Raw genomic sequence first — 15,887 nt, 5'->3', positions numbered from 1 at the left:
CATATAGTGGTGGCACCTATACCTGGCTACCTATACTGGAGGCTCTTATAGCTGGCTACCTATCCTGGCAGCGTCTATACCTGGCTTTCTATACTGGGAGCACCTATACCTGGCTACCTATACTGGCAGCATCTATGCCTGGCTTTCTATACTGGCAGCACCTATACATGGCTTGGCTACCTATACTGGGGCACCTGTACCTTCCTACCTATACTGCAGGCTCTTATAGCTGGTTACCTATACTGGAGGCTCTTATAGCTGGCTACCTATACTTGGACACCTGTACCTTGTTACCTATACTGGGCGCACCTTTACCTGGCTACCTATACTAGGGGCAAATATGGCCACCAATCTTAGGGAAGGGGCTTATACTTATGGGACATCTGGCTACCTATACTAGGGGCGGGGGTGCCTACATCTGGCTTTATAGTGCTGTCGATGTCCACGGTCTGTGAATAGCACAGCTGATAAGTTCATTTGGCCCTGCCCATGACCTGTCATTACCACGCCCACTTTCCAGTGCATGGACACGCCCATTTTTTTTTAAAGGGGAGAAGGTTAGTGTTAGGCATAGGAAGGGCTGGCTTAGTGTTAGGGGTAGGCAGGGGTAGATTAGTGTTAGGCATGGGTGGGGTAGATTAGGTGTGGAGGGGGAGTTAGGCATAGGTGGCAGTAGGTTAGTGTTACGCAAAGATAGGGGTGGACATGATGATGGAGGAGCAGCCCATCATGAGTCTCTCGCAGACCTCCGCTGTGAGCAGCACTCCCAGCAGCAGCAGCCAACGCCCCATGCAAGTTGTGACATCCACCCCAGCAGCCAGTGGTCAGCAGCAGCCCTCCCCGGACGAGAGCGTTGTGTCCCTCGGTCCGGCGTCTGGGCGAGTATTGAGGGCTGCCATTGAGGAGATGATGGGGCCTGATGTGGAGGAGGAGGTTGGGCTCGGGCCAGCATCCCAAGTTAATGTTTAGGATGATGAGGGGTCTGTGTCTGGGGATGTTGGAGCGGCAGAGGTGGTGGGGGGGTCAGGAGAAGAGTTCTATTATGATGAAGGTGATGATGATCAGGACCGGCGTCTGTATGTGCCTCAGGTCCCGGAAAACATGTTGTATCTTGTGTCTGTGTTCCCACTGCCAGGGTCCACGGATGCTTACAATGTTTGGGCACAATTCTCGTGCTTTGGTGCCACCGATGAGGGGCCATGACTTTCTGTGCTGCTGCTTAGTCCTCCTCCTGCTGCTGCTGATCATGTTGTGTTTAACTACTAAAGTCTGTGTTCCCACTGCCAGGGTCCACAGATGCTACAATTTATCAGCTGATTTACCGGACAACTTTGCTGCCATGTCATTGCTATCGATGCAAGGGAAAAAAAGTGGTACCACCACCGCCAGGTGCCATTGGGACTCGCCATCACCTCTGCGATGGATTAAAGTGTATTTCCCTCTTTAAAACCAATTATTACCAATTCATAGCCGCATTTAAAGTGTTGATTTAACTTTAAAATCCATTTTGAGTCGAATTCGCGAGTCCGGCTGAAATCCGGAAATCAATCACACCGTTTACGGATTTTTTTTCAATCACGGCCGAACAGTTAAATCCGTGATCGGGAGGTATCTGAGCGTCACTGGATACGATGGATGGCTGAAGGCTGTGTGCAGCAAGTGGCTGGTGTCTGGCCTCCTGACCAGGGAATCTTATAGTGATTTTCTATCATCAGCTGATGATGACGGTTTGTGGGACTGGGAGAACAATCAAGCCTGACTTTGTATGAGTGACAGGCCCTCTTTATATAGATATCCTTACACTATCCCATTGCAAGGCAAAAGTAGCAGAAAAATGACAACATTTGAGAGACGGTCTGCATAGCTCTCTGTGTAAACATGTGGGACCCATTGGAGGTGTTTGTATAGACCCGTCTGGAGATGCTACGCTGATTACATTTTTGTGGTTTCTTTCAAAGGCAAAACATTCTCCCTGGGTGAGCTTCCAAAAATAAATACTCTGCGTTCAAAAAGAGAAACCCCAACATAAAATAAAAATAAAACAAGGTTGTGCCGAAGGATCTGCGGTGGGTGAGACAGGCAGAGGGGGGCGGGGATACCTGAGAGCGCCAGGCAGCGGTGGGTAAAGGATTGGCACGTGTGGATCAATTAGCAGCCAGGCAATGCTTTACGCATCACTGTCACGTCACGGATAACTAACACTACAGATGAAAGAAAATCTCCGGGAACATCTTCCCAATGCGGCTCCCAACCCCGGACCCAAACTCTCAGCTCCTAGGGACTGTATAAAGAGGCCCTGTAGTGACATATAGCAGAATGCAGTAAAGAGGCCCTGTAGTGACATATAGCAGAATGCAGTAAAGAGGCCCTGTAGTGACATATAGCAGAAGGCAGTAAAGAGGCCCTGTAGTGACATATAGTAGAATGCAGTAAAGAGACCCTGTAGTGACATATAGCAGAAGGCAGTAAAGAGGCCCTGTAGTGACATATAGCAGAATGCAGTAAAGAGGCCCTGTAGTGACATATAGCAGAATGCAGTAAAGAGGCCCCGTGGTGACATATAGCAGAATGCAGTAAAGAGGCCCTGTAGTGACATATAGTAGAATGCAGTAAAGAGGCCCTGTAGTGACATATAGCAGAATGCAGTAAAGAGGCCCTGTAGTGACATATAGCAGAATGCAGTAAAGAGGCCCTGTAGTGACATATAGTAGAATGCAGTAAAGAGGCCCTGTAGTGACACATAGCAGAATGTAGTAAAGAGGCCCTGTAGTGACATATAGTAGAATGCAGTAAAGAGGCCCTGTAGTGACATATAGTAGAATGCAGTAAAGAGGCCCTGTAGTGACATATAGTAGAATGCAGTAAAGAGGCCCTGTAGTGACATATAGTAGAATGCTGTAAAGAGGCCCTGTAGAGACATAGAGCAGAATGCAGTTAAGAGGCCCTGTAGAGACATAGAGCAGAATGCAGTAATTGGGCCCTGTAGTGACACATTGCAGAATGCAGTAAAGAGGGCCTGTAGTGACATATAGCAGAATGCAGTAAAGAGGCCCTGTAATGACATATAGCAGAATGCAGTAAAGAGGCCCTGTAGTGACATATAGCAGAATGCAGTAAAGAGGCCCTGTAATGACATATAGCAGAATGCAGTAAAGAGGCCCTGTAGTGACATATAGCAGAATGCAGTAAAGAGGCCCTGTAGTGACATATAGCAGAAGGCAGTAAAGAGGCCCTGTAGTGACATATAGTAGAATGCAGTAAAGAGACCCTGTAGTGACATATAGCAGAAGGCAGTAAAGAGGCCCTGTAGTGACATATAGCAGAATGCAGTAAAGAGGCCCTGTAGTGACATATAGCAGAATGCAGTAAAGAGGCCCCGTGGTGACATATAGCAGAATGCAGTAAAGAGGCCCTGTAGTGACATATAGTAGAATGCAGTAAAGAGGCCCTGTAGTGACATATAGCAGAATGCAGTAAAGAGGCCCTGTAGTGACATATAGCAGAATGCAGTAAAGAGGCCCTGTAGTGACATATAGCAGAATGCAGTAAAGAGGCCCTGTAGTGACATATAGTAGAATGCAGTAAAGAGGCCCTGTAGTGACACATAGCAGAATGTAGTAAAGAGGCCCTGTAGTGACATATAGTAGAATGCAGTAAAGAGGCCCTGTAGTGACATATAGTAGAATGCAGTAAAGAGGCCCTGTAGTGACATATAGTAGAATGCAGTAAAGAGGCCCTGTAGTGACATATAGTAGAATGCTGTAAAGAGGCCCTGTAGAGACATAGAGCAGAATGCAGTTAAGAGGCCCTGTAGAGACATAGAGCAGAATGCAGTAATTGGGCCCTGTAGTGACACATTGCAGAATGCAGTAAAGAGGGCCTGTAGTGACATATATCAGAATGCAGTAAAGAGGCCCTGTAGTGACATATAGCAGAATGCAGTAAAGAGGCCCTGTAGTGACATATAGCAGAATGCAGTAAAGAGGCCATGTAGTGACATATAGCAGAATGCAGTAAAGAGGCCCTGTAGTGACATATAGCAGAATGCAGTAAAGCGGCCCTGTAGTGACATATGGCAGAATGCAGTAAAGAGGCCCTGTAGTGTGACATATAGCAGAATGCAGTAAAGAGGCCCTGTAGTGACATATAGCAGAATGCAGTAAAGAGGCCCTGTAGTGACATATAGTAAAATGCAGTAAAGAGGCCCTGTAGTAACATATAGCAGAATGCAGTAAAGAGGCCCTGTAGTGACATATAGCAGAATGCAGTAAAGAGGCCCTGTAGTAACATATAGCAGAATGCAGTAAAGAGGCCTTATAGTGACATATAGCAGAATGCAGTAAAGAGGCCCTGTAGTGACATATAGTAAAATGCAGTAAAGAGGCCCTGTAGTAACATATAGCAGAATGCAGTAAAGAGGCCCAGGAGTGACGTATAGCAGAATGCAGTAAAGAGGCCCTGTAGTGACTTATAGTACAATGCAGTAAAGAGGCCCTGTAGTGACATATAGCAGAATACAGTAAATCATTCAGGGTACCCACTTTTATCCTGATTTCAGGTGCATCACTGCGGAATGTTTGTTGTGTGTTCTGAAGTGAGCAGAAACAACACCCGGTCTACTAGAGTGCTCTGGAGCAGAAGGCTGCATGACATCATAGCTTTGGCTGTGACATCACTGGCAGGGCGGTGTTACTTACTGATGTACAGCAATATATAGATATAGGAAGTGTTTCTGATGGTGCAACCACTCAAATTAACTTATAAGTGAAAAAAACCCAATGTTTTGCATTCTTCTATACATTACTACGGCGGCTCTTTAAAGCACATCTGAATTCAAAGGAATATGGTGGCTGACATATTTATTTCCTTTTAAACAATGCAGATTGCCTGGCTTTCCCGCTGATCCTCTGCCGCTAATACATTTAGCCACCGCCCCTGAACAAGCATGCAGCAGATCAGGTGCTCTGACTGAGGTGTGATTGGATTAGCTGCATGCTTGTTTCTGGTGTGTGATTCAGACACTACTGCAGCCAAAGTGATCAGCAGAACAGCCAGGCAACTGGTATTGTTTAACAGGAAATAAATATGGCAGCCTCCATATCCCTCTCACTTCAGGTTCCCTTTAAGACAACATAAATAAGTTTCAGTTATGGAATACAGTGTGAAATATCCAGGTGTAATCAGTTTATGAGCGGCGGAGAGGTTTCCCCGCAGCCGAGGACCCGCTCATCAGGAATTGGCGGTAATCCAGTCCCGTCTCGATGGAATCGTATTTCACGCTTGGAGTTCTCCTGATTCTCGCTCCTGTGAGGAGTGCGATGTAACAGAACGTGGAGAGGGAGGGGGGGGGGGGCGGGACCCCACATGACTTTACTTTCCTGCTGCAGCTTTTACCCAGCGAATGCCTTCATCTTCTCTTCGTGTGGCTGGGAAGGGGCCAGACCCGTGGCTCCAGAGGTAGAGCCCAGAATCCTGTCTGAACACGCCGCCCCACCCTCCTCCCTCCACCAGGCTGGCTTCCAGCCCAAATCTGGCTCTAAAGTGGCTTCCTGCGCGGCCGCAGCGCTGGATCCGCTTCAGCACAAGCACAGCACATGCACGAGAACCGAGCTTTTATTTATTGACTTCTGTTATCACCACTGAGCCGCTTCACGGACGGGGAAATATTATTTTCTGCAGAAGATCGGAAGCTGGTGACTGTGTGATCTCTGAGAGAAGCTGGGAACGTGCGGTCGGCGTGATAAACACCTGCCTGGTGGCAGAAAGAGTGAGGAGTGGGGCAGGAATTCCGTCCTCTAGGTGGGCACACACATTCAATTTTGATTGATCAGGCTTACCACTTCCATGTAGCATGGGGACCAAGAGCTTTTGATTAAAGGGGTTCTCTGGGGGGAGTTGAAAATAAAAATGGACACTTACCTGGGGCTTCTACCAGCCCCCTGCAGCTGTCATGTCCTGCGCCGTCCTCCAACGATCCTCTGTTCTCCGTCACCGGCCCCGGTATAATTGTGATCCTAGTAAGACTGCGTCCGCGCGCGTCATCGGGATCTTACTGCGCAGGCGCAGTACAAGAAAACTTCGTACTGCACAGTAAACTCCCGATGACGCACTATTTGTCTTGTAAGACGAATAATTGCCCGGTGCCAGCGGCGGGAAATGGCAGATCGGAGGAGGACAACGCGGGACATGACAGCTGCAGGGAGCCGGTAGAATCCTCCGGTAAGTGTCTGTTTTTATTTCCCCCCCATACTGCTATTGTGGCCAGGAACATGAAGAATCACTCGCGTTCCCAGGACTGTTGGGCCTGTCGCCGAAACCGGAAGTAGCTGGCGGCGGGGAACAGGGGCATCAGAGCGAGACTACGAGGGCATGGGACAGCTGCAAGGGGGCTGGAAGATTCTTTTTTTTTTTTTTGCCTTAAGTGTCTCTTTAAGCTAAGCACACACATGAGATAAAAGTCTTGAAAATGAAGGATCACAGACCATTTTTACCCCCTTCCATGTAGTATGAGAGTATACACTCTACACAGTCTATTCTATTAAGCTGAGTACACCCATCAGATAAACATCTTTGCAAACTGAGAAATGTATCTGTCTGTCGCAGAAGGTTTGTCAGGGAGGTTTGAAGGACTGATCTTTCTAAAGATGCTGCACACATGCAAAATATCACTTCCTGCAAAATGCTCTCATAGTCTATGATATCTGCAGATCTCATACACACCTTGTTTAACTGACAGTCATCTGCAGATCAGATCCACCGGGATGAATCTGAAGATCTAGCCAAAGTTTTTTTATCTGATTGGTGTACTCAGTTTAACCACTCACGCCGTAGGGCGGTCGCAGAGTAGCTCCCCTAGGACCGACTAATGCCAATTGGTGTCAAGTCCTGGGGGCCGAGATTAGCTCGTATGCGCGCCCATCCCCGTTGAGTGGCAGAGCTCCGCTCTGAGATCAGCCTGCCAGCCCGCGATTCCGGCTGGCTGTTAGAAGGAAAAAAAACATTTGTTTTGGTTGTACAGCACTGCGATCAGGCGCATCGCTGTACAGGGGACTGCTTAGTCACAAAGCTGTACCCCCCAAGTGGAGCACAATGTGATCACCTCTTATAGGCTGCATAATTATTCTTCCTTAACTGACAGCTGAAATAATCACTGCTAATCATCTCAGGGCCCTTTCCCACTGACACAATGTCATTACGTTGTGTTACCCTTTTTTACCGCAGGGTAACACTATAGCAATGAAAACCTACGTGGCCTCGTACACCTACCACGGTGCGATGGAAGTAGCGAATTTACCCTGCCTACAAAATCGCATTATTGGCGACGACCAGTGGCAATGTGCGGCGACTGGAAGTAATATCAGTCTACGGTGATGCAGTTATTTTAAACTGTTTGCTGCTCTCATTTGTGTCTCGCACGCGCAGGAGTATATTTTGACAATACATGTCTGTGCACTTCTGATTTCCGTCACAGGAAGTGAACACTAGAGGGCCTCACTTCTTGCAGCCAAAACAGAGATCACCGCGCATTGCCGCGGTAACCTCCGAAGGCTGTTTTTGACGTTGCGGTGAGATGGGATCACACGGCAACAAAAACACCTGTTTCTCGTGTAAAACCGGCCTCAGGCTGCAGGTATTGGAAGAGTGTGTGGGAGGGAGCATGTCGTCTTGGTGAGGAATGAGGGGGTGTGGCCAGCCTGCCATACACCCTCCTGCCTGTATTGGCCAATGGAGATGGTTGTGGCCTGGGAATGGGGAGGGTGGGGTGGGAGGAGCTGGAAGCTGGCAGACTGCTCACAGACAGAGAGATTGCAGACAGATCACATTGAAAATCGAGCAATTGGATCCTCATCACCTCCACAACTACACCACGTTCCAAATTACTATGCAAATTATATTTTTATCTGATTTTCCAAATTAGTTGATGCAATCGGCAGTCGGCATACATTTTAAGTCATCAACTATAAAGAGTATAATTCGAATGTAACTGAACAAACCTGCTAAGGATAACAGTATGTTTTTCACAAATAAAAAAGTTAAAATGCTCTGTTCCAAATTATTTAAATTTTATAGGTTGTAAAGAACTGAAAATGGTCATTTGCTGAATTTGCAGCATTAGGAGGTCATATTTACTGAAATCAAAAGCTATTTCCATTACAAACATCTTAACGGGTCAAGCTTCATTTGATAGTTGCTTTACAATTGTTGCATCCATTGAATGTGTGAGTTTTTGGAGAGTTTCTGCTTGAATTTCTTTGCAGGATATCAGAATAGCCTCCCAGAGCTGCTGTTTGGATGTAAACTGCCTCCCACCCTCTTATATATTTTGCTTGAGGATGCTCCAAAGGTTCTCAATAGGATTGAGGTCAGGGGAGGATGGGGGCCACACCATGAGTTTCTCTCCTTTTATGCCAATAGCAGCCAATGACACAAAGGTAATCCTTGCAGCATGAGATGGTACATTGCCATGTATGAAGATGACTTTATCACAGAAAATGCGGTTCCTCTTTTTGTAGCATGGAAGAAAGTGGTCAGTCAGAAACTCCACATACTTTGCAGGGGTCATTTTCACACCTTCAGGGACCCTAAAGTGGCTGACCAGCTCTCTTCCCGTAATTCCAGCCCAAAACATGACTCCGCCTCCTCCTTGCTGACATTGCAGCCTTGTTGGGACGTGGTGGATGTTAACCATCCATCCACCACTCCATCCATCTGGACCATGAAGAGTTGCAGGCACTTATTAGTAAACAATTGGAAATTCATCTTTATGTAGTTCTGGGACCACTGCAGCTGTGAGCTTAGGTTAGGGGTGGTTGAATAGAAGATTTATGCACTGAAATACTCTAGAGAATCCTGCACTTGGATGTTCGCGGGACTCCGGAGGCACCAGCAGCTTGAAATATATGTTTGCTGCTTTGTAATGGCATTTTAGAAGCTGTTCTCTTAATCTGATGTATTTGTTTAGCAGCACCCTTCCTCACTTTGCTTTTATCTGCACAAACCCGTGTGTGCTCTGAGTCAGCCACAAATCTTTTAACAGTATGATGATCATGCTTACGTTTTCGTTAAATATAAAGGTTTTCATACTTTGTCCAAGCCATTCAACTATTTCACACTTTTCGACAGAGCACCAGGACTAACTCACTCCCACATCTGATGGAAATGTCTAAATTTTGGAATTAACCATACCTCCCAACTTTTTGAGATGAGAAAGAGGGACACTTAAGCCATGCCCCTTGTCACACCCCTGATCACGCCCCTAGTCACCCATACCATAAAGATTTCATAAGAAAAATATGTTGTTTTATAATTCAAACCACAGTGGTCCTCCTTCATATTACCATTTTAAAATTAGTAATATATCAATTGAAAGAATGGGAATAAAGTTTAGAGTCAAACACATTTTTTTTAGTAGAGAAATATACTGTATATATTTTCACAGAAAGAGGGACAAAGTCCTGAAAGAGGGACAAATGAGGAGGAAAGAGGGATTCCCAAAGAGGGACTGTCCCTCCAAAAGAGGGACAGTTGGGAGCTATGAATTAACCGAAAAGACTGATGTGTGCATGTTGTTCTTCTCGTTCTGCTGTTTTTTGTTTTTTTTTTTTATTTGAGATTTAAAGTGTAGCGCACAGCTGGGAGGGGTGATATGGACACAGGACAGTTGGAAGTGTGTTTCATGCTCCCTGTCACCTCCTTTCAACCAAAAAGATGGCTGCCATCATGAACAAGATGGCTGCCCCCATGAAATCACAAACATTTTCCTGTTCTTTTAAAACAGAGTAGGTAAGAGATTATATTACCCATCTATTTTAATTACCATAACTAATTTAACTTAATGACAGTATGTTTGTTTATGCTGAAGTTCCCCTTTAACTTTCCAAGAGGACTCCTACACTCACACATGACGTACCTGCAAACATCTCTTGTGGGTAACTAGCAGGAAACATACGTTGTCAGGACCTCTCTGGCTGGTTGCTATCGTTTTCCCCCCACAGCCCTGGAGGTCTGTTACCTCCATGCTTTTTACACTGTGCCCAGAATCTGCAGCTCTCAGAGTAAGTTCAGCAGAAGTTATCTGCTATAAATCCGCGCCCCTGCTGCTAGGCGATGAAACCCCTGCGATTCCCGCCTGGCCAGCCATGTGCAAGTCATTTTCCTATTCTACGAAATTCTGCTTTTTCTACAACTCAGATAGAAACCATCTGATCTGGCTGCAATAACCTGAATCCTGCAGACGAGAGGGAAATATACAGATACTGTAAAATAAGACAATTTCAGATACTTTTGGCTTAAGTGATTTTCTTTATGAGGTGGATAAGTTACGTGGTTTGCCAAGACATATTTATTTATTAAGGAAAATAGCATATTTCTTTACCGCACCATCTATTTCCACAGACATCACAATCACTTACGTGTCTGCTATCTATCTAGAGATTCTCGTACAAACAGAGGCACCTTCGCCCCATGCGCTGCCTTGCGCTCTGTGGCAGCCATTTTGTTTCCTATACTATCTCCAGAGGATAACTGCGCCTTCTCAGTGTAGGTGAACAGGGCCGTTTTAAAGAGGAACTTAAAGAAAACCTGTAATGAAAGAAATCTCCCCTGGGGGGTCCTCACCTCGGGAGGGGGAAGCCTCCGGATCCTATTGAGGCTTCCCCCCTCCTCCTGTGTCCCACGGCGGTGGTGATAAAGCTCCCTGAACAGCGGGGATGTAAATATTTACTTTCCCGGCTCCAGTGCAGGCGCAGTATCGGCTCTCCGCTTGGAGATAGGCGGAAATAGCTGATCGCTGTCGGGCCGCTCTACTGAGCAGGCGCAAGTCACCTGCAAGTCGCCTGCGCAGTAGAGCGGATCCGACGGACATCAGCTATTTTCGCCTATTTCCATGCTGAGAGCCGCAACAGCGCCCCCGCTGGAGCCAGGGAAGGTAAATAAATAAGCGCTTATCAGGCTTGTCGAGGGAGGATTGCCGGACGCTTCGGGGGAGCCAGCGCTGGACTACCTGCATCTACAGGGGAGGGGGAAGCCAGATTGGGACCCTGAGGCTTCCCGGGGAACTTTTTTTTGTTACAGGTTCTCTTTAAAGGGACTCCGAGCAGTGCAGAAACTATGGAAAGAGGCATATCATTTTAAAGCTCTCTTTCTCCTCTTTCCAATGATATATAAACCGTCGCCCTACGCCTTTTAGTTTTCGCTATTTTCGCAATTGAAATTGCCGCGGCCGTGATTTCGATCGCGATAATAGAGAAAACTAAAAGGCGTAGGGCGACGATTTAGGTGTAATACAAGTAACTATGGAAAGATGGATATAATTTTAAAGCTCTCTTTCTCCTCTTTCTGGCGACACCTAAATCGTCGCCCTACGCCTTTTAGTTTTCTCTATTATCGCGATCGAAATCGCGGCCGCGGCAATTTCAATCGCGAAAATAGCGAAAATTAAAAGGCGTAGGGCGGTGCTTTATATATCATTGGAAAGAGGAGAAAGAGAGCTTTAAAATGATATGCATCTTTCCATAGTTTCTGCACTGCTCGGAGTCCCTTTAAGCCAGGGATTAAAAAAAACCTGTTTCACTCACCTGGGGCTTCTACCAGCCTCCTGCAGCTGTCCCCTGCCCTCGCAGTCACTCATGGATCCCCCCCCTCCCCCGCCAGCTAGCTTCTGTCCCCCTGTGCTGCCTAGCTGGTGACATAGGACTTCTTACCTCGGGGGAGGAGGGGGGGGGGAGAGCCTAGAAATGGTCCTGTAGGTGACTGATTCAGATTTCACATAAATGATGCGCAGCTTGAACTTTGACCAATAAAAATTGACAGGAAGTTATTCTGATTGGTCTAATTTTAAGCTGTGTAAAACTGTCATGAAATGTAAATAACAGGAGACATTATTTGCATCTCATTGATTATCCCTATTGCCCAGCACTAGTCATAGCACCCTGCATTGCCTCTGCACAGTTGTTTTTATAACTAGTACCCAAAATGCTGACACCCACTAGGCCCCTGCCTAGGTTGCCTGGTATCCGGAGGATCCTGCCCTGGTGAGGGGTGGACAGTGACTGTGTGGGTTGCTGGCGGCATCATTATATACTACAGTGGAGCCCCTCAGCCAGGGAAGGTTATTAGCAGGTGGTCACAACTTGGCCATGCAATAAACTAAACAAATAAAAATGTAGGCATATCAGCTGAGAAGCCGTTTTGCACCAGTGATGCTGAACCTTCTAACATGCAGCACAAGAAAGCAGCAGATGGAGCAGGAGAATGTCACAGAAATAAATCCATTAGAGAAGTGAGCGTGTACAATGGCTGCTTTCCATGCAGCGCCACATACAGATCCATGACTTTGTCTCCCGTTTATGGCTTTGTGTTGTGTAACAAATCCCGTAGCAGGCAGTCACACGGCGCTGTAATTATCCTTTCTGGGGAAGTGCGGAATGTGAATGCCGTTCAGTTCCCTCTTTTAGAAGCAGGAACACATTTTCAGCTGGTTACAGAAGCTCAGAATGAACGCCTAATGACTACAGTATGCCTTGTATATGCTGAAAGTTTAATTTAATATACAATTGATGGGGGACTTTATTTTAATCGACTTAATATAATTAAGGAAATTACGGCATTTGTGAATGAAATGTTCGCATAGATGGAATCACAGCAGACATGCAGCAACTGGAGGAAACAATTACAAATATATCGCCATTAAACGGCGGGACTGCGACGGGTGCGACGGTCATGACACCAGGTGTGGGGCGGGCAGGGGGCCCATGACAGGACCTGTTACCTTATCTTTGCTACCTCTCTAGATGCCACTTTAAAGAAAACCTGAACTAAAAATTAAAAGTCAAAATAAACATACACAAGTCATACTTACCTCCCATGTAGTCTACTTCTCAATCTCTTTCTCCTCTCCTACGTCCTGTGTGTCCACTGTGATCAATGGGATTCTTCGTCCTCCATTTTGAAAATGGCTAGTACCCCATAACAGCTTCCTGGTCAGCACACTGTTAAACTGTAATATCACCCACTTGAGCCATAGGGAAACATGGACACATCAGTTCTCCTCTCAGCTGTAACTGACAGCAACTGATATATAACTGACAGCAACTGATATATAACTGACAGCAACTGATATACTTCAGTTCTGACAAAATGTTGTCAGAACTGGAAGGGATCATTATCAGAAGAAAATGGTTTGCTTCTGAGAGGAACTGATGGCAAGGTAACTATGTAATGTTCATTTGAAGTTACCTCATATGTTTATTTTAAATAATTTTACTCAGTACAGGTTCCCTTTAAAGAGTGCATAAATCTTTATGTATGGTTTGAAAATCGCCTGTGGCTTGTATATAGGCCAAGCAAGGAACACAAGGAAAGGGAGAGAGAGATCTACTGATGGGGGCAACAGAGAAGCATGCCACTCCTCTTACCCCTTCTGCAGAATTTATTATACTTACCTTCCCCAACGCTGCCTCGGGCGTCCTCCGCTGTTTCCCTTTTGCTGCTACAATCCATTAGTTCCTGATCACATGACATGTATATCTCTGGCTTTTGATCACATGACATGTATACCTCTGGCTCCTGATCACATGACATGTATACCTTTGGTCATGATCACATGATCTGTATACCTATGGATTCTGATCACATGACATGTATACCTCCGTCTCCTGATCACATGACATGTATACCTCCGGCTCCTGATCACATGACATGTATACCTCCGGCTCCTAATCACATGACATGTATACCTCCGGCTTCTGATCACAGGACATGTATACCTCCAGCTCCTGATCACATGACATGTATACCTCCAGCTCCTGATCACATGACATGTATACCTCCAGCTCCTGATCACATGACATGTATACCTCCGGCTCCTGATCACAGGACATGTATACCTCCAGCTCCTGATCACATGACATGTATACCTCCGGCTCCTGATCACAGGACATGTATACCTCCAGCTCCTGATCACATGACATGTATACCTCCGTCTCCTGATCACATGACATGTATACCTCCGTCTCCTGATCACATGACATGTATACCTCCGTCTCCTGATCACGACATGTATACCTCCGTCTCCTGATCACATGACATGTATACCTCCGTCTCCTGATCACATGACATGTATACCTCCAGCTCCTGATCACATGACATGTATACCTCCGTCTCCTGATCACATGACATGTATACCTCCGTCTCCTGATCACGTGACATGTATACCTCCAGCTCCTGATTACATGACATACATGGGAAGCGGAGCTATGTATGCAGAGAGCATGTGGCTGCTGAGGTGAACTGAAGAGACCCAACACAGCGTTGGAGCAGGTAAATATAATGTGTTGCTGTAGAGTTCCACAACACGTGTGTGCGTGTGTGTTGGGGACATCATTCTGATGAATGAAGGTGGGGGAGTGCTTTATTAGAAACACTTGTGGAAAGGAAGGGTATAGTGTTATTCTTTGCAAACTTCGGGAGGGGGGGATTGGGTCTTAGGGAAGGGGCCCATGTTGTTTTCCCTGGGGCCCCTGTAACTTCTAGTGACATCCATCCCTGCATGTTCTGCAGCTTTAGTGATATAACCCCGGTGGGCTGCTGTACAGACAGAGACATGGGATCTTACAGGACATAAAATATTGCCCTGGATTCTCCAGAAAGACGTAGCTTTGAAGAGTAGTTTCGTCTATTCCGAGATTCCTCAATACATGAAGCTGTAAGATCCTTGAGATGCCGGCCGCAGAGAGAGGAGTCCCGGGCAGCAATATCGCATTGCAAAGAAGGTGAAACTCCATCTGAACGTTCACACCGTCATACCGCAACTCCCGGCCTCCACTCGGCAACACTTGTAAGAGTTCTGTCTGATAATAAGACTCCAGCTGCTCCGACACGTGTTCCGTGTTACTGAGGGCTGAAAACCTCACTGTGACAACGCAGAGATACCGCTGAGAGGTTCGCAGCCGCTCCAGACAAAACAGAGAGGCCTCCTGTGACGAGGCTGTAATATCTACCTGCGTCTTCTCCGCTTCCACACTGTCAGCGCCTCGATCCTCCAGCATCACTCAGGGTGATTTCAGAAATCAGAGACTTCCAATCGAGGACATGCTTCTCTGCCAAGAACATATGTAGAGACTAACGGATCATCTCTAAAGACCCGACACCTTCGCCAACGCCAACAACTGCTTCAAGGCCACACAGAATCCATTCTACACCATTACAAGCCCCCCAACTGTCCCGAATCCTGCGGGACTGTCCCGATTTGGGGAGGCTCTCCCGCTGTCCTGGTATGACCCCCCAGTGTCCCGCTGGCTGGGCAGAGAGGGTGAAAAAAAAAAAGCTTGAGGCGCCAGCCCCACGGATGTGGTGTGTGAGATGCGGGTCCGGTTTCATATTTCACCCTCTCTCCAAATGTGCCCCCTCCCCCGTTTTCAGAGTAAAGTGCGCAGCAGAGCGGGCTGTCATCTTACCGCCCATCTTCGCGTACCGTCATCTGGCTGCACTCTGCTTCCTGTCACGTCACAGGAAGCAGAGAAGAACCAGATGCCGGTACACGAGGATGAATGGTAAGACAGGCCGCATCGCTGCGCACTTAACTCTGCAAACAGGGGGACACTGGGGGGCACAATCGGTGGGAGGGAGAATATTATGCTGGACCCGCATCCCACACACTGCATCCGTTTTTTCTCCTCCTCACCCATGGGCACCCTCACCCTCCTCCCCACCCCCGGACAGGGTATATTGGCTATTTTTGTTTTAATTTAAAGGACCATTGTGGTTTTAATAATAAAAAAAAAAATAATAATAACATAAAATGCATGTGTGACTAAGAGTGTGTCAGTGGTGTGGTTGGGGGTGTGGCCTAAGTGTCCCGCTTTCTCATTTCATAATGGTGGGAGGTA

The 15,887-nt window shown here is 46.7% G+C and overlaps 1 protein-coding gene across 9 annotated transcripts in view; it reads right to left on the bottom strand.

Annotated features, from left to right (window-relative positions):
• DYNC1I1 (dynein cytoplasmic 1 intermediate chain 1) overlaps positions 1 to 15,887 on the bottom strand; it is a 540,798-nt gene that overhangs the window by 129,641 nt on the left and 395,270 nt on the right. The gene's annotated exons all lie outside the window — the stretch shown is intronic.

Source organism: Hyperolius riggenbachi, chromosome 5 (genome assembly GCF_040937935.1).
Source record: "Hyperolius riggenbachi isolate aHypRig1 chromosome 5, aHypRig1.pri, whole genome shotgun sequence".
Taxonomy (NCBI): Eukaryota; Metazoa; Chordata; class Amphibia; order Anura; family Hyperoliidae; genus Hyperolius; species Hyperolius riggenbachi.
This window is presented reverse-complemented; position numbering and strand designations above follow the sequence as displayed.